This window comes from Sceloporus occidentalis, unplaced genomic scaffold, assembly GCF_023333645.1.
Source record: "Sceloporus occidentalis isolate IW3139 unplaced genomic scaffold, rSceOcc1.0.p SCAF_1, whole genome shotgun sequence".
NCBI classification, from domain to species: domain Eukaryota; kingdom Metazoa; phylum Chordata; class Lepidosauria; order Squamata; family Phrynosomatidae; genus Sceloporus; species Sceloporus occidentalis.
The window spans coordinates 89,006,903-89,026,712 of NW_028316981.1; the positions used below are offsets into that span (position 1 = coordinate 89,006,903).

The following is a 19,810-nucleotide window of genomic DNA, read 5'->3' on the forward strand; positions in this document are numbered from 1 at the left end:
CAGGGAGAAGAGAAGAGGAGGGGAATAATCTTGCCCTTTCCAATAAACTCAGGCAAAAGCAAAATGCTGTATCTTCTTCTAGCTTGTGTGTTCTTCCTCATCAATAGCTTTGCTTCTTGACCACACCTGATGTTGCTTGGCCACACATGTCTCAGTTTTCATCCCCAACCAGCACACTCAGCCATTCTAAAAGGAAAGATGGGTACTGCCTTCCAACATACTGGGAAAGAAGTATGTGGTAGGGTAAGACTGCATATGCAAAGTTCATTACATCCAATGGTACTAATTCTTGATAAGCAGGTTCACAATAGTATCAAAATATTTCTGTTCTCCTTGATATCCCTGGCTATGGGTTTCCATTTGAAACTCTGTCTGCAACCCTTTGACCCGCAGCAGACTCCTTGAAACATGCTAGGTTTCTCATGCTAGGCTTCACAGCTGTAAAGAAGGTGTCACATTCCTTTCTTGTTCTTGCTACTTCTTGAACCTCTCTGCCATCTTGGGTCTCATAGGTAAAGGCTGTCTTCTTTGGATGTGCACTACAACTACTGCCAACACACATCTCTGATCCTAAATTGAAATTCCTGAGGCTGTGTAGATATATTATAATCACACTATCTAAGGATTAGAAATCTACATACAATATGATATGGAAGGGAAATGATGACAACCCAACTGAGAAAGTTAGAAAAGTATTAAAGCATTAAGGAATTACAATTAGAAATGGCCAGGACAGTTGACTAGACCTGATGATTTGGGTTTGGGTCCATGAACAGCTTATTTTAAGTGGAGATCTGATTCACTGACCTGGAGAAATCAAATACTGACAGTGGTGGAGTCACATGTGCCCTTGGAAATTAGTGAATCAGGTAGTACTCCTACTAGTTTTATATATCTCCATTCCCCTCTATTTTTCCACTTTTATATACATACTAGTGCATGCTTATTAAGGATTATTGATAGAACACTTTTCATTATTGCATCATAGTGGTTTTTAAATTTAACATAAAATCAATAAAAACTAGAATATGAAACCATTATAGAATAAAAGCTAGAATATGACCATTATTGAATACCACAGAATTAAAGCAGTTTAACACCACTTTAACTGTCATGACTTTAGTCTACAGAATCCTGGGATTTGTAGTTTGGTGAGGCACCAGAGCTCTGACAGACTTGGTGGAATACCTCAACAAACTACAAATCCCAGGATTCTGTTGACTAGAGTAATGGTAAAGTGGTGTCAAACTGCTTTAATGTTGCAGTGTGTGTCCCTGATCCATTTTATATTGCTGTATCAGTTGGCTGGGAATACCCACATTCTATTCTGTCAGTGGTTTCTATTTTAACTTGGAAAAGCTCCAAGTTAATTTAAAATTAATTCCTGAATTAACACATGCAGTTGCCTATAAATTTCAGCTTATGCTGGTTTTTGCTTTGGAGGATATTATTATTCAGACAGGTGTCTTTTGAAAACCTGCAAGACAAACATGAACTTTGTCTCTGAAAACAAGATGACAAGAAAACATTTTCACTCTAGCTTGTAATACAAATAATAATGAACAGGCAATAGGATTATTAATTTATTCTCAGCATTCCCCTGATTAAAGTCTGATCTTTGACTATGCACTGCACAGCTTGATTATTTTTTTTTTGAGAAAAATGACTATAATTCCTAGAATTCTAACCATCATGTTTTGGATAGTGTGTGTGTGTGTGTGTGTGTGTGTGTGTGTGTGTATTGTAATGACAACTCTTAACTGGCCATACTGGCTGAGGAGTGGGGAGATTCCTGGGACTTGTATTTTAAAAAGTAACTATTCTGAATTCTGCTTATTGGTGCTCACTTTGGGTCTCAACAGGAGCTCCTGCTCCTGCCTTTGCCCTTCATCTGTTTTCTACAGCCCCCATTTTAATTCTTCGTATTTGTTGCCCTTTAAAGTTACTTTTTGCACATTTGCCACACTTTGGCAAAATGCCCTGCAGCAAAATTGAACTTCAAGTGTGACTTGCCTCCTGCTCCCTCCATCCCTGCCTACAAAACGATCTACTTACTTTTGTATTCTTTCAAGGAAATTGTTCCAGCTTCACACAGAAAGTAATGAAGAGAATGGAGTCAGATATAGAGCCAGTGGGTATTTTTGCTTCCCTCTAATTTAAACATATTTCATAAGCTGTGTGTAGCCCATCCCTCTGTTCCTCTACCCACCTACCTCTGCCTTTCCCTAGCCACTTTTGTTCATGGGAAAAGCTATGCAGAAATATTTTCTCCCCCCTCCCCCAACAGTTTCCAAATCTTACCCACGGAACACAAATGCTAAGCAGCTCAGTGCCTTATTGGAAAGCTTGAATTAACATTTCAGAATTGCCTGGGCTGGCAGGACATAAGGGCTCCCATCTCTTTTGCTCACAGTCCTCCTGTCCTCCTTCTTTTCTTTCTGTCTCTATTCCCTAGGCATCAAAAGTATCAAATCTTTAAGAAAGTGAATAGTAGCATTTGGCAGGACAAACAAACACAAAGAAGGAACGGGACGGGGATGCAGGAGGACACAAATGAGTGTGGAGAGTCAGGCACCAGTGGAGTTCTAGAGCACCAGAGTACAAAGATGGAAAAGTTGATAGACTACATGGCAGGGTGTGGTGAGCCATGCTGTGTGACTGGGAAAGAAAACCCACTATGCACATCTGAGGGGTTATTCAGATGTTTTTGTTAGCACAACTGTGTGAATAATCTCATTATGCATTCTGTTTTTGTTGTTTTGGAACTGGAACTGGAATTAGAATTGTTTTGGAATTTTGGAATTGGAACCACATCTCTGCACATCTCAACGAGTTCTATTGTTCACACATGTCAGCAGTACAAATAAAGATGGAGTCGATGATGTGGATGTATTTAAAACATGTTCAAGGCATGCAGAGTTTTATCCTGGTTTATCCTGGATCTATTCACATCAGTTATTCACACAGCCGACAATGTGAATCTTTTAAAATAACTCAGGAAAACTCCTAAGATTGATTATCCCACATTAAGTGGGGGGGTTTGGCCACTGCCCCCCAAACTTAGATTTATTCGAAATGCATGTGAACAACAAAGATTCAATCCACATTCTACCAGGATTATTTTCACTATCTGAATAACCTCCAAGAATGGGTGATATCAATGGAGCCTTCTCAGAGAGCATGCAGGTCATTTAGTATGAATGAGTAACAAAATTCAACTGGAATGCTCATGGCATACAAACATACACACACTGATTGAAAAGTCCTACATTTTTTTCCTTCTTTTTCTGATTTTTTACTTGGTTAAAATAAACTGACCTGTGCAGCTGGTATGAAAAGGCTCTGATTCTACTGGGAGCTCACAGAAAAAAACTTAGAATAAACAAAATGTGTATGAATCTCCAAAATAAAATCAGAATGAACAGGGACATCTGGTCTTTTTAATCAGTCTGGATGCACCCATAGACACACATTTTAAAAAATTATAATAAACCAAGCAACTAAACCATTGACAATTTGCTGCCCAATATTTGTGCATTTCTTTAACTGTAATGCAGACATATTTTTTTTAAAAAAAATTCTCACTACAAGGAAATTATGTTGGCGAACCCATTGCATATGTGCCCACTCTGGCACGTGAAGCCATCGGAGTGAATACACAACCATGGAGGCCAGGGGTGGGGAGGCACACATGGCCAGCCCAGCTACTTGCTGCAGCCTGGAGAGGCAGTGGATGGCCCTTCTGCTTGGAAGCCCCACCCCTTGAACCCAAAATAATAATAATAATAATAATAATAATAATAATAATAATACAATTTATTTATATTCTGCTTTTTTGCAAGGAATCAAAGCTCTTCCTCTTCCACCCAGAAGCCCCACACTTTTGCAGGGAACTCGACCACTTGGCTAACAGCATTTTAGCTTCCAGTGTGAAAGTTTTCCCCAGATCCAGGTGGCCTCTCAGGTGAGCAGTGCCTTGAGGTTGTTGTGTGCCTTCAAGCCTTTTCTGACTTAGTGGGACCCTATCCTGGGGTTTCCTTGGCAAGGTTTATTCAGAGAAGCTTTTTCCATTGCCGTTTTCTCTGAGGCTGAGAGAATGTGACCTACCCAGGATTGTTTTTGTTGTGTGCCTTCAAAACTTTTCTGACTCAGGGGGACCCTATCCTGTGGTTTCCTTGGCAAGGTTTCTTCAGAGGGGCTTTTGCCATTGCCTTTTTTTCCTGAGGTTGAGAGAGTGTGATTTGCCCAAGGTTACCTGATGGACTTCTGTGGCTTGATGGAGAATTGAACCCTGATCTCCCAGAGGACTAGTCCAACACTCAAACCGCTATACCACACAGGTGTCCTAAACACAACAAACCTGTTACAGGATTTTCTTAGCAAGATTTGTGCAGAGGGGGTTGCCATTGACATCCCCTGAGGCTGAGAGAGTGTGACTTGCCTAAAGTCATCCAGTGCGTTATTTCCTGAGCAGGGAATTGAACCCTGGTCTCCTGAGTCATAGTCCAACATTCAAACCACTACACCATGCTGGCTCTTGTTGGCCATATAGCAAAATATAGTAACATCAAAAATCCACAAAATAGTGATGGTCTGCCACTAGTGTTAAATATTTAGCCAGAGAGCTCCGGTGCCACAATAAACTACCATTCCCAGGATTACCTAGCACTGAGTCAGGGCAGTTAAAGTGGTCTCAGACTGGATTATTTACGCAAGGTATTTTGAACCTTTGACTTTAGCTGTGGTTCTGCCCTTGGAAGTCCCACCCCCAGAAATCCCACCCTGGAAGTCTTACCCCAGGAAGTCCCGCCCCTGGCATGTGGTGACACCTGGTGCAGAAATGCCACTGAGTTTGGGCACTTGGTCTCTAAAAGGTTCACTGTCACTGTTATAGGGTATTGCAGGGTACATTTCTGCATGTCTGGAAGAGTTTTTGGGAGCACAGTGTTTGAGAGCACAGAATTCTCACTATAAAGAAATTATAGGGTATTGCAGAATAAAAAAATTCTACATGTCTAGAAGAGTTTTTGGGACCACACAATTAAATATATTTTACCAATACCTTTGAAGTATGCTTTGTTTGGAAGAAAAGACTTACAAAGATGAACCCTAGATCTTGGAAAGTGAAGTGAAAGCATGTGCTTCATTGACTAGAGCAAAGTCTTTGACGGTATAGATCACAAAAAGCTATGGAATGCTCTCACAGAAATTATAGACAAGATGCTGCTATTCAACCTGTATCCAGAAAACAGTGCAGGCTTGGACTCAGAGGAAGGAAGAGTGATGATCACAAGAATGAACATTAGCAACCTATGATCTACAGTGGGCACAATACTATTAGCAGAAACAAAAGCCCCTTGCGGCGCGTCCATGACATGCTAGGGTTGCCTTGGGGTGGTGCATGCACATGCCCCACAACCCTAGCACGTTGTGCACGCGCCACCCTTACGCAGCACCTTACACATGGCGCGCGTAACCGTTACGTTGCAGCTGCGCAGCTTCCATACAGCTGTGACATATTTGTGCAGTCTTTGGCGCTTTGCGGCACAGCAAAAAGGAGCTGCTTTTTTTACTTCCTTTTCTGCTGTGTGGCTACACCGCACAGTTTGTATGCTGGGGCACAGCTGTGCAGCAGAGAGAGGCGCCGAGTAGGTACCTCTTCTGGGCGGTCTGTACCCTGCCAAACAAAGACCTAGAGCAACTACTGAAGAAGGTCAAGGAAAGCTCCATGACAGGCTTAATGTTGAACATTTAAAAAAAGAAAAATAATGACGACAAAAGATCTACAAGAATTCATCCTAGATAATGAGAAAATCAAAATAGTCAGAGTTCCCATATCTTGGATCAAGCATAGATCAGAACGGAAACTGTAGTCAAGAAATCAAAAGAAGATTAGGAATTGGAAGAACTAGACAAAATCCTAAAGTGTAAAAATATACAGTTGAACACTAAAGCTATAATTGTCTAAGCCATTGTCTTCCCCATTATCATGTATGTATGTGGGAGCATAACAGTGAAGAAAGCCAACAGAAGGCAAATAAAATCTTTTGAGATGTGATGCCAGAGAAGAGTGCTAAAGATACTGTGGACAGTCAAGAAGTCAAATAAAGCCAGATCTCTGCCTGGAAGCCAAGATGATTCTTTGTTATGTGCAGTAGCAAACCCAAAATGACTTTTCCCACCTAAATTAAGCTTCTAAGAAGAAGAATACAAACTGAAAATTGACTTTCACATTAAAGGCCTTTGAGCTTTATTCATTTCTGATATTAAAAACAAATGCCTAGGCTTAAAATGTGTTCAGAGCAAAGCTTGGATGCCACAGTCCGTACTGGCTGGGGGGATTTGGGGAACTGCAGTCAAAAAAAGGAACTTTTCCAAGCCTTGGCTAAGCAACACCCTGTTCTTTAATTCTCATGATATGATGGTTCCACTTGACCTGGATAGACTTAACACATGCGAAGTCTCATTCTGGTTTAGGATGTCTGTCTCCCCATATGATTGGTAAATATGATTAGTAAATATGAATGCAGTTATGACTTATGGATCAGAAAAGTACTTTGCCCCTAACATTGTGCTTTTTCAAGCCCTCAGATTTTTAAATCACATTCTGTTGAATAATAGCTACTATTCATGGGTTGAAAATCTGTATTTTGTGGTCAACTTATGTTATAAAGCTGTTAATAAGGCATGGCTTTGGGGCAAATACTTTGTTTTGTTTTCCTTCAAGGAGATGGAGGGGGCAGTCTGATTTGTGTACAATTATTCACAAAGCATTGATTGTCTTGTACATTCATCTCACATGAGCTATTTTTTTCCAAACACAGCAGATTATGTCAACAAGTATGAGTGTCGCTCCAGCCAACTTCATTATAATAAAAAACACAACTGGCAGCAAAAGAGAGGAGGGAGAGAAGATGTTGGAGAATGGCTTATGTAGTTAAAGACACACATAATATAGAAGCAGTGTAACTGCATAGTGAAATGTGCCTTCAAGTCAAGAGGGAGTAACAGTGGACCTTAAGATGTTGTTGGACTATAACTCTCATCAGCGTTAACCAGCATAGCCGGGGAATTATAGTTCAGCAGCCTCTCAAGGGTGTTTTCTATCCTCTACTTCAGAATCTAGAATACCTGTTGTGTGCCTTCAAGTCATTTCCTACTTATGGCCACCCTAAGGTGAAGCTATCATGGGGCTTACTTGGCAAGATTTGTTCAGAGGAGGTTTGCCATTGCCTTCTTCTGAGGCTGAGAGAGTGTCACTTGCCCAAGGTCACCCAGTGAGTTTCATGGCTGAGCTGGGAACTGAGCCTTGGTCTCCAAAGTCCTAGTCCAATGCTCAAACTACTACACCATTCTGGCTGCCAGAATACTACTGAGTGAATTATATATGTGTTGGACCTTACCTATCACACTCACTTGATTGCTATTGTCACCACTTGTGCAGCCCTCCCCTCACAGCTGAGGGAGGAAACACCAGTGGTATCAACCAATGGGGCAGGTTTATTATTTGTTTATTTCATTTCATTTCTGTGCTGCATTTCTCACAGAAAGGGACCCAAGGCAGCCTAGATTAGCCAGGGTCAAGAATGACCTATAAGCATTTGAGTTTCTGCTTCACTAAAGACATAGTTTCCTGTAAAAACAATGCTCACAGCACCATCACAGAGCAAGGTATTGCCTCCATGTAGTTTTCAAAGTAGTTTTAACTTGGGGGCCATTCACACTACCATATACCCCAATTTTGAACCTGATTTAAAAGTAGGTTGTTTCCACTGGCACTGGGTTTCCTGCTTCCCCAGATAGCTGTCTTCTCTTACCCAGGCCTGGAGGCAGCAAGGAAGGAGGCGGCGTGGAGGGATTGAGAAGTGCTCTCTTCCTAGCTCCTTCCCTCCCCCTCCCTCCCCTGGTGCTGAAGCGGGGCCAGGCTTGGGGAAGGGAAGAGAGCCAGCAGGAAGAGGAGAAAATGGAGCGCCGGCACACTCTCTGGGCAAGTCACACTCTCTCAGCTGGAGGGAGGAGGAGGCAGAGGAGGGAGCCAGTGGGGGAGGGAAGGAGAAGGAGAGGGAAATGGATTGCTGCTGGTTCAAGGCACACTCTCTGACCAAGTACACTCTCTCAGCCAGAGGGAGGAGGAGGAGGAGGCAGGTGAGAGTCCAGAACTGGTGTGTGTAGGCTCCCTGCCGGTGAGGCTGTCAAGGGCGGGTAAGAGCCGGGGATCTAGAGAGGGAGCTGAGGAAATTATCTCCCTGGAGCTTGTAGCATTCGCATAATCTGTCAAAATGACAGAATATGCAAACATTCCTGCTATATGTATTTTTTTTTAAAGGAGGGGAGAAAGCACCCATGTCATTGGCAAATGGCTGTATGGCACATCACCACTGCAAAAGCAGAAGTCATTATGCAAATCATTTGACTCACAACAAGAAGGAGGCAAATGTGAACATCAGCAGGGTAAATTTCACCAGGGAGGTTCAATCAGGGTTAAGCAGTGGGCACAGCTTTCCGGACAGATTCAGTATGGGGATTACTGGATCTGCCCGGATCTATCCAGGACAAATGGACCAGTGTGAAAGGGGCCTTGAAAAGGAAAGGGAGGTGGAATCTATCAGTACTTTATTTTAGCATGAGCCTTTGTGGATTTCAGTGCACTTCCTCCACATATTTGTGTGTCTTCAAATGTCCAGTAAGTCACTATCCCTAGTGCTATCCATAGCTTTCTAGTTAATGCATGCTTGTTCATGTGACTGCTCACACAGAGGGAAAAGAATGACTTGTTATAGTTAAAAGGTGATATAAAAATATTTAAAGAATTTTTAAAAAAATGTCTCAGTCCTTAAAAGTTTGCATCTTTAGCATAGTCTACTTCCTCTATGCAAAGAGATAAAATAAATCACGTAATTGATAGATTGGCAAAGCAACTGCTTGCAATGGCAAGTTGTTGCTGAACCATTCAACCGTTTTTGTGATTTTTTTAAAAAAAGAAAAGAAAAATGTGTTCCCACGGCCAAAACCGGGATATGGCAACCCTAGTGCTATAGTTCCTGCAGTTTTGTGACTCCTTTTTTGTGGATGGGGATGTACACTTGGCCCTCCATGTTCTTGGGCGTTAGGGGCGCAAGACCCTCGCGGATGTGGAAAAATCATGACTAACTCCCTCTGCCCCTTGCATGAAAACCAGTTAAAGGGAGCATTGAGTGGGGGAAGAGGAGCAGGCATGCACACTTTTCCCCCCTGCCCTCCTGTCCCTTTAACTGGCTCCCCACTCCTTTCCTGGGCAGATCAATGCCTGGGATGAGGGCTGGGGGGGGGGCAATCTGTCCATTTCAGCCTCTTTCCCGGGGGGATGGTTGCCTGGCCAAGGCAGGCTGTCATCCCGCTGGGAAAGGGGATGAGAGGGATGGATCCTTTCCACCTCCCAGCCCTTTCCCCCCGGCCTATCGGTGCCTGGGGCAGGCAACAATCCATCTGAGAAAGGGGAGGGATTGGCGCACTCACTCTTCCCGGCTTCTCCTTCTTGGGCTTCCCCCTCCCCTCGGGAAAAACCCAGGAGGAAGGAGGAAGAGGAGTGTATATACACAGCAGCCTTGATCTCATGAATAATCAAAAACACAAGTGTCAAAGCCACGAATGTGGAGAATGTGGAGGGCCAAGTGTATATTGATAGTTTCCAATCTGTTGCCCATCTTCCATATCTGTTGACATATGTTGGTTAGCGCTAGAATTTATTCTGTCAATGTGGATTGCAGAAGCTGATTATTTGGGTTTTTTCCCCCCATTTCTCTTATTGCAGCTTCCACTTCGTTTTTTAGAATTTGAGGTTCATCCTCATATGGGTCTTCATTCCATCATTCATTTTATCATCTCTTTCATATAACTCTTCTGCATACTGCATCCAACGTCTTTTTTTATTCCTTCCTGATCTTGAATTATGTTATTTTTATTGTCATAAAGCATCTCAGTCCTCGGTTTGAACTTTCTTTTGATTTCCCAAATTTTGTTGAAGAGGTCTCCAGTTCTTCCTTTTTTGTTGTTGTCTTCTCTTTCTCTGCACTGGTCATTGCAGTATCTTTATCTCACTGCACTAGCCATTGTACTGTTGCACTCATAGTTCCTGGTTTGTTCCTATCTCCCTTTTATTTTTCTTCTCTTCTTTCCTTTACAGCTTGTAGCATTTTCTCTGACATCCATGTTTAATTTTCTCTTTCTATTTGTCTATTGAAAGTGTATGTTTGCATTCTTTTATTATGTTCGTGGCTTCAGTTCACAGTTCTGGTTTTCAATCTATTGTTTCTGACCATGGCCCTAAAGAGAAAATCACCTTAATGTGAATTGCAGCCTTTTTTCACTTGCCAGTGTATACAAAAGCTTTGAAAACATATGTATGCTATCATTTACTAAATGCTCACTAGGACTGAAAAAAAATATGCAAAAGAAAAAAAACATTGCCAGAAAGCAACACAGAGACCAAAACAGCTTACAGAATGTACGGTATAATTTATAAATATAATAAAAACAGATAGAATTGAAACCACATATGGCTATACTTCTGTCTTGTAGTAGGTAGACTATTTGTCATAAAATATTGTCTTACTCTCTGAATGTGTACTGCATCTGAAGAAGATTATTTATATTCATGAAAGCTCATGCAAAATAAAAAGTCTTAAATGTGCTGTCACATTTTCTTTTTTCTTCCTCCTCTTTAGAATCCATGTAAGTGCATGCAATTTCTTCAGTTCATTGAAAGTGTATTCACTTTGTAAGTGACAGTTAGGATGGGTTTGCAGAATGGATCCTGAAGGACAGACACAAACATCACAGTTAAAGCAGCCTCAGATGCTCCCAAACAAATACTATCAGTTATTTCTTCTCTTTCATCTTCCTCCTCTTCAGAAAACTTAAGTCAGTTGCTGTTCCCTTTTGAACCAGCAGGCTGCAGAGTTGCAAATGGAATAAATAAAAATAAACATTGAGCAACAGAAAAGCTAATGAGAGCTTTAAAAGAACACCCAGGTAACCATAAAAGAAACCAATATTCAAACAAAGCCCATGTTTGGCTTAAAATCACCCGGATGCAAAAGAATCAAAGGTCCTGCAACACCTGAGCAGAATGACTGAGAACAAGAGGAGTTAGAGTTGTTTCATTCAACAAAGGAGGACAAGACACTGCAAAATGTAGGGAATTTAAGAAAAATGGAGGACACAACAAAATAAAAGTTAAAAATACTAGTATAAACATTAATTCATTTTGTATGGTTTATTTACAGCTATATTATATACAGTATAAGCTCATCCCTCCCCATTCATGGACTTGGAGTCCATGATTCGAATATTCACATTTTTCTGGATTTGTGGGGGGGATGTCTGGAATGGATCGCCCATGAATCGGGAGGGATGACTGTAGTGTATTTTATTATGTATTCAGTCATATTTCTCTGATGAACTTATCTTTGTTAAAATGCCTTGTTGGCATGCAATATACTTATAGAACTCTGAACAAGACAATAAGAAGAGACAAATAGTACTTAAATGGTACTTTACTAGCAACAAATCCTTGACTGAATCTACATTTCAATTATTACTTTCATTTCTCTATTGTGCTGAAATTAAGGGGAAAACCCTTTCAACATTTTCATTGTGTCCTCAAGCAGCCTAGCACATTTGCTGTCTTTTTCCCCACTGAGAAGCAAATGTGCCTTGAGTTCTGGGGGAAAGTCTTTTCTGAGCTGCTCCTAAGAAAATAGAACTTTGGAATGATCCATCGTATTCCCTTATTTGCAGTGAGGACAGGCTGCCAGGTACACCATTTCCTTTCACCATTTTGGTTGCCCTCCTCTGGATTTGCTCCAGCTTGTCAATATCCTTTTTGAATTGTGGTACCCAGAACTGGACACAGTATTCCAGGTGAGGCCTGACCAAAGCGGAATAGAGTGGTACTATTACATCCCTTGATCTAGACATTATACTTCTGTTGATGCAGCCTATAATCAACAGCCAGGAGTGCTTGGTACCAACTTTGGTTGATACGTCAAATGTGTCCCTACCTGGACCAAAAGGATCTTGAAGCAGTGGTACATATACTGGTAATCTCTTACCTTGATTTCTGTAATGGGGCTACCCTTGTACCGAGTTCGGAAGCTTCAATTAGTACAAAACGCGGCAGCCAGATTGGTCACTGGTTCTTCGAAATATGACCATATAACACCTATTTTGAAAGATCTTCATTGGCTACCTATTAGCTTCTGGGCGCAATACAAGGTATTGGTTATTACCTATAAATCCCTATATGGCTTGGGCCCAAGTTACTTAAAGGAACGCCTCTCCCTGTATAATCTGCCCGCACTCTCAGAACTTCCGGGAAAAATCTGTTGGAAGTACATCCAACCAGACTGGTTTCAACTTCTCAAAGAACCTTTACTTCAGTAGCTCCTAAACTATGGAACAACCTCCTGGAAGAGATCCGTCTTATTACCACCTTGGAGGGTTTCAAGAGGGCAGTTAAGACGGATCTCTTCTGGCAACCCTATCCACCCAATCTTCTGTAAAGACATCATTCACTCTTCTATTCAGAATCAGAATATTATATCTTATAATTGTTTGACTGTACTGTTTTTAACTGTTTTAATGCTTGAAAATTGCATGTTTTATTCTTGTATCTTATTGTTATTAATGGGTTGTAATCCCGCCTCGATCCACCTGGGAGAAGCAGGAAAATATAAATTATCATCATCATCATCATCATCATCATCATCATCATCATCATCATCATCACCACCACCACCACCACCACCACATTGGCTTTTTTAGCTGCTAAACTTGTGATTTACTAGGAAGTTCCTAGTAGAATCTCCCAAACTGGGATGCTCACAATGGAAATGGTACACTAAAGCACACCCATCCTATTAAGGGAGAAATGGCAGAAAAGAAGTGCTAGTTGCAATAGTGAGGAGGGCAGAGAAACTCCAGAAGGGAAGCAACTGGGCAGCAGCAGTAGTGGGGTGGTGGGGGTGACATTGGAAGACGATCTCTCAGAGGCAATGGTAGCGACACTTTAACTTTTGTTAGTACTGTACAGAAAGTGGCACTGGTAAACCACTTCAGAATGCCTTTTACCTTCAAAAGGTTCTTACAATAAGAAGAGACAAATAGTTTGGGGTAGTTTGACAAATAATATGATCTACTATTAGTGTAAGGCCTACACCAGCTGTTACCAGTTCACATGCCCTTTTAAATTTCATAGTTTGCATGTACAATAAAGTTGCATGTACAATAAAGTTGATTTTGTCGCTGATTACATAAGGCAAATACTTGAAAAACACCTGCTTGGGTATTGACTTCGAAATGGCTTTGGTTTTGGCCTGTTAGCTTGAAGATCTTTGCTACATCATACCTTCCAACACTGCAGAGATGAAAACCAGGTCATATATGGCCAAGCAACATCAGAGTGTAGTCAAGATGGCAAAAATTATTAACAAGGAGGAACAAACAAGCTAAGAGAGGCTACAGCAGTTTGCTTTTGCCCGAGCCTACTGGGACATCCTTTTCTCTTTCCCCACTGTTGTAATTGACTGCAAACTACTGTTAATTTTTCAGTAACTGGAGTAAGCTGAAAACAAAGGAGAAAAGTGGGAGGAAGAAAGAGAAACTGGGACATTTTAAAGCAGCTGAAAACAAGATAAATCTAGCAGCAATTTTAGGCTGCATCAATAAAAGTATAGTGTCTAGATCAAGAGAATAGTGCCACTGTATTCTGCTTTGGTCAGGCCCCACCTGGAATATTGTGTCCAGTTCTGGGCACCACAATTCAAAAAGGACATTGAGAAACTGAAGCGTGTCCAAAGGAGGGCGACTAAAATGGTGAAGGGTCTGGAAAACATGTCCTATGAGGTGAGGAAAGACTTAGGGAGCTGGGGATGTTTAGCCTGAAGAAAAGAAGATTAAGAGGTGATATGATAGCCCTGTTTAAATATTTGAAGGAGTGTCACACTGAGGAGGGAACAAGCTTGTTTTCTGCTGCTCCAGAGAACAGGACCAGGAACAATGGATCCAAGCTGCAGGAAAAGAGATTCCACCTGAACATTAGGAGGAACTTCCTGACAGTAAGGGCTGTTCAACAGTGGAACACACTCCCTCGGAGTGTAGTGGAGTCTCCTTCCTTGGAGGTCTTTAAGCAGAGGCTGGATGGCCATCTGTCGGGGATGCTTTGATCTGGATTTCCTGCATGGCAGGGGGTTGGACTCGATGGCCCTTGTGGTCTCTTCCAACTCTACGATTCTATGATTCTATGTAGTGTCTGCACATACACCTATTTTCCTTCCCACCCCCACCCCAATCCCATAATTGCTAATACATATCCCCAACTCAAAATAAGACCTTGCTACCTGTGTTACAAAATAGATAGGCTCCTAAGAAATGGGAAATAAAGCAAGCATCAATGAAAGGAAGGAAAAATAATCAGACATTTAAAGAAATTTCTCAGAATAATAATGATGGTAGGTATGAGGATTGCTAGAGTATTCTTTTTCAGACTTTGGTTGATGATGGAGTTAGTAACTCATGTTGATGAATGAGATTTCATCATCCTTTTACCTGTGTCAGTGCTGACATCTAACTGGTTTAACAAAAAGTGCCTATCCAAGGCTTAAGCTGCTGCTGTTGTTATTATAAGAATGAAATAGTTGCCTCAGGCCCTGAGAGTGTGTATCCAAGTTTGCAGAACCCAGAAAACAAAAGCACAAACAAACCACACATGGCACAGCAACAAAATTAAAAGTTCTCTCTTTCTCCTTTCCTCCCCCCTTCCCTTTGGCTGGTAAAAGCTTCTTGGGAAAATTATTAAGTGATGATTGTATCTCACTGAGTAGGAAGGAAGAGAAGCCATTCCAACTGAACTAGTTTTTTCTTTATTTTTAGAAAAAAAGTAAATATTTATGCGAACTATATATGACTTGAGAATTATATTTTATGAAGACTGTTCTTGACAGGAGTACTCCTTTGGTCCTTTAATAGCTATTTCATTTGTGACTTTATTAGGGGCAGGATTAATATGGTCAAATTCAAAGAGGGTCTCAGGGAAATACTTTAGTAGGCCCCCTTCTTTGCCATTTGCAATGCAATTTGCCACTTGTCTACACTAGCAAAGATAATCTAGGTCCAAATCAGAGTATTTTGCCCCCAGCTGCCCCAGATTCAGCCTATTAGTACCACACATGCTGGTAATAAAGTGATCTGAAGCCAAATTGATGTCCACACATGTCCCCAGTGTGAATGCGAATCAGCACCATTTTGTTGTCCCCTTCTCTTCAGGGCTGCCACCAGCCATGACATGTACCTCCCCAGTAGAGCCCCGTTGGCAACACTGCTTGTTCTGAGGTCAAAATGATCAGTGATGTGATCAGCAATGAGGGTGTATCCCAACTGCTCCTCTCTCCCCCAAATCCAGACCAATCCAAATGTCCACATGTCAAATAATTTGGTTTTCCAGAAACTCTAGAGCAACCTGCAAGTTTTTATAATGTGGATTAAAACACTAAAGAAGCAGTTTCACTCTGGAAATGGTCATACATATTAACAAGGCAGATACAGGATGAGTATGGGAGGCATTCTGGTGGTGTAGATAAGCCCTTAGTTATACCTTCATGTTGGGGAAAGGAACTAACTGGAAGCCATCAGTTACTTCCAAGCTCTGTTTTCATATCAATATGTGAAAACAAACTGGTGGTTGGACACAGCCTCCTTATTCTTTGTCATATGGCAGACAGGCATGGCAGCGATGGGCAGTGGTACCAGTAATCAATGCTGTATCAGGCTGCTGGCTCCAGTCACCATTTTAGTTTTCCACAGTGATCCCAACTGTTGTTATATGAGAGCAGAGCTGAGAAGTAACTAGTGACGTCCAATTAATCCCTTTCTCCAATAATGAAGATACAGTTGGCTCTCCATATCCACAGATTCTGTATTCATGGATTCAACCATCCACAACTTGAAAATATTTTTAAAAAATAAATCCAAACAACAAACCTTGATTTTGCCATTTTATATAATGGGCACCATTTTACTATGTCATTGTATATCATGGGACTTGAGCATCCACAGATTTAAGTACCCATGGGGAGTTCTGGAACCCAACCCCAGAGGATTCCAAGGGCCCACTGTATAACTAAATTGTTTTAGAATTATAACTTGATATGGGTATCTTCTTCAGTCCTTTGGTGGTAATGCCATAACATTTGTGTTACTTTCACAATGGCAAGGTTGTGATTTCATTCAGTAGTAGAGGAAAACATCACTTAGTTCAAATGTGGACTCCTATGATGCCTTGTGCTGCTTCTTCCTGCTGTGTTAAGGTAAGAATAAGCTAGCCGGGAGGAGAAAATCTTCTGTACAACAAACCAACACCTTGTAGCATTCACATATACTGTATTATTAGAAAGCAACTCAAAGTATCTATGCCAGTTATTTTTGAGAAATTTGTTGGTATAGATTTGTTTTTAAAAAACATCATAATCTTTTTAATGTCAGAAAATGGCTGACTTACCCATGAATATGAACCTTCATATACAGTCATGATAACCCTGGGCAGCATAATCACACATTTCCAGGAAAAAGGGAAGCAACCAACATTGCTGTAATAACTGTAATGAACTACTTTCTTTGGCTTCAAACAAAAATGGTAACTGATTAACATTGTTCAACTGAGTGTTGAACCCAGGGTTTGTATGCATGGGCCCCGAGGCTTGTGTCCCCCCCTCCTGCCTCACATCATTGGCCTGTCCCACACGGATCCTGGCCAAAAGGGGCCTTAGTGTGGGGCAAAATGTCTGGCTCTTTGCAGTCAAATTTCTTGAAAATGTCATGGTGACAGCTGGTACACCACGCAGTGCACCACATGGTGCAACCCTTACCTGCTACCAACACTGTGTCTTTCCTGAAGGTCCCCATGATGATGTCCTTAGTAATGACACCAGATGGAGACACCTGGCCACATGGGTGGAGCCAGGCACCACATTTCCACCCTTACAGGCTGCAACAGTGGCAGCGGGTAAGGGGCACGGGGTGGAAGCAGCTCCATGGCATGGTGGTGGGTAAGGATGTAAACCCTCACCCATCGCCATGCCAGTTCAGGGATTGACCTGAGTTGGAACAAGAAGCATTGCCCATGGTATCCTACTTGTCTGTTCATGCCTCCAGATTTGGGAAGATCAGGGACTGAATCCACACTTGTCCATGAAAACCCATTGGTTGATCCTTGGCCAAGTCACACTCTCTTGGCCTCAGAGGAAGGCAATGGCAACCTCTGCTGCTCTGAACAAATCTTGCTAAGCAAATCTCATAATAGGGTTGTCATAAATTGTGGAATATGCTGCCTTGGGGTGTCTGCTTTGGGGGTCTTTAAAACAGAGGCTGGATGGCCATCTGTTGGGAGTGCTTTGATGGTGAGAGTTCCGGCATGGCAGGGGGTTAGACTAGATGGCCCTTGGGTCCCATCCAACTCTAGGATCCTCTGAAAAGTAGTGCCCCCTCCCCCCATTTTAAGGTGCCACCTGGTGCAGCCCTCACCCCCCCCCCGCCCTGCTTAGTGTCGCCCTGCTCTGCAGCCCCCTCCCACCCGGGGAGGGACCCAGGACCAGCCAGGATTGGAGGGCTCTGGAGCCGATGACGTTGCTCTTGCTGGTGGTGCTCTAGAGAGAGGGGCGAGGCAGCCTGAGCAGCTGCTGCATTGCCTCCAGGTCAGCGCCGGCTCCTTTGCTGCCCAGCCAACGCCAACCAATAGCTCCTGGCCTCTTGGAAAGTAAGTCGGGATCCGCAGATGGGGAGGATGTCGCCTCCTTTCCTAAAGAGGCTGGGCTTCTCTTGCAAAACGGGGGTGGGGTGGTGTTTTAGTTGTTCCCTTTCTATTGAATCGCTTGCTTTGCAAGGCAGGGGAGTCTAAGGATAAGCCAGAAGTTTGAGGGGTCCCCCTGGGCCCTTCTTCCCTTTCCAGGGGCATTCCTGGCCCCCTAGACTAGAGTCTGCAGGAAGAAGCCATTGGGGCTGCACCCACACTGGAGAAATAAGCCCAGTTTGGCACCGCTTTAACTGCCCTGGCTCAAGGCTGTGGAATTCTGGGAGTTGGAGTTGGTGTTGGGGCCCAGAACTCCATAGCTTTGAGCCGGGTTATTTCTCCAGTGAAGGTGCAGCCCGGGTCTGTCTGCCTAGGAAGCGGTGGTGGGGGTGGTCCTGGCCGAGAGTCAAGGGTCCTCAGGGCTTGCAAGGGGAGGGTTGCCCACTGGCTGCTGCCCCAAAGGTGCTCCCTCCGGAGGAGGAGGAGGAGGAGGAGGAGGGGGGAGGGAACACCTTCAGGGTCTATTAACAGAGAGAGTCTCTGGCTGTGTGAGTCCAGAGGGGGAGAGAGGAGGGTTCAGGAGTTCATCCATCCCCCCAATATTGTTACCCTGCCCCCACCCCCGGCCTTTACCCAAGCAAAAGGCCAAAAGAAGGTTTTGAAAAGACCATTTGTAGGGCATTTTTCTCCACAGTGTTACCGCAGTTTTCTCTCTCTGGCTTTCTAGAATGCAGCCCTTTGGGGGATATTTTGTGTTTTGTGAACGTGTAACTATGTTGTTGTTGTTTTATAAAAAAAAATCTAAAGCCTCATTGAGTCTGAAATTGGGGAGAAAGTTTGGATATTATTATTATTATTATTATTATGATGCCTGAACTTAAGAGGGCATGCTTGCTTCCAAGCTTCCTACAGGATCCCTGTTTTAAATATAAAGTTGCTGTTTTGTTGTTTTCAAGTCCTTTCCAACCTACAGCAACCCTAAAGCAAACCTGTTTTGGGATTTTCTTGGCAAGATTTGTTCAGAGGAGGTTTGCCTTCCCCTGAGGCTGAGAGAGTGTGATTTGGCCAAGGTCGCCCAGTAGGTTTACATGGCTGAGATGAGAATCGAACCCTTGTCTCCAAAGTCCCAGTCCCAGTGCAGTGCTGAAACCACTATGCCATGTGCTTCTGCTATAAAGGCTGAATTCAGAATGAACTCCCCCTGCGTTTCCTAGCCTTGCCAGGCAGGGCCAGTGCCAAGCACACTGAAATGACTGGGGCCTTTTCAGGGAGAGACTGTTCCTTTTCTGGTTGAGGTTGAGTTTTGCTAAATTTGATTACATCCGCTCAAGAGCAAAGAGAATATTGTAGATTGTACGCACTAAAAAGTCACAAGCTGTGCTTCCAAAGAGAGAAAGAATCATGTGAACAAACTGGCATTTCAAATATTTTGCTTAGTCTTGATTTCAAGGCTTGAGTACAACTTACTCACTTGATTCACTAGGAAGCGAAACACCCATGAAGACAGTGGAGCTTATTTTCAAGTAAATAGGTACAGGAACGATTGGGGAGGAAAATGCTTATATTTTCTGCATGCGACTAATTGGGTGCTTCAGAAAAAGACACTGATATTTGTATGACTTTGTGTGACATCTGTTGCCTTATGTCTATCCTGCCTTGTTAATGCCTTTGGCAGTTCCTTAGACTGGGTGGGGTCTGCATGCGCCATACTGTTCCAGGATTGACTATGAGGCTGCTGCAGGCCAGCATCTACTTACTTGGAAGTAATCCTCAGCCAGCTTAGTGGGACTTACTTTTGAGGAGGTGTACACAAGATCACACGCTGGCTTGTAAAAATTGATAATAAAAACTTTCTGAGGCTGCAGATTTCCACGTTTGAGCTGAATCACTGCCTTCATAGCACATCTCCTAAAGTGCTTAAAAATAACTCTCAGTTCATGCTCTGCCAGACTATGCTAGTTTGAGTCCAAGCAGCTGGATTCTATATTT

The 19,810-nt window shown here is 42.7% G+C and overlaps 1 protein-coding gene across 3 annotated transcripts in view; it reads left to right on the forward strand.

Moving 5' to 3' along the window:
• The first annotated feature begins 17,682 nt into the window (after nt 1-17,682).
• Nucleotides 17,683-19,810, forward strand: part of ANXA6 (annexin A6) — a 66,829-nt gene continuing 64,701 nt past the window's right edge. Inside the window, exon 1 of one of the 3 annotated variants that reach the window (XM_089528338.1) lies at nt 17,683-17,788. The gene's annotated coding sequence lies outside the window, so the exon portion shown is untranslated. The remainder of the gene's footprint in view (nt 17,789-19,810) is intronic. The other 2 variants (XM_089528343.1, XM_089528348.1) reach the window with 2 other exon arrangements.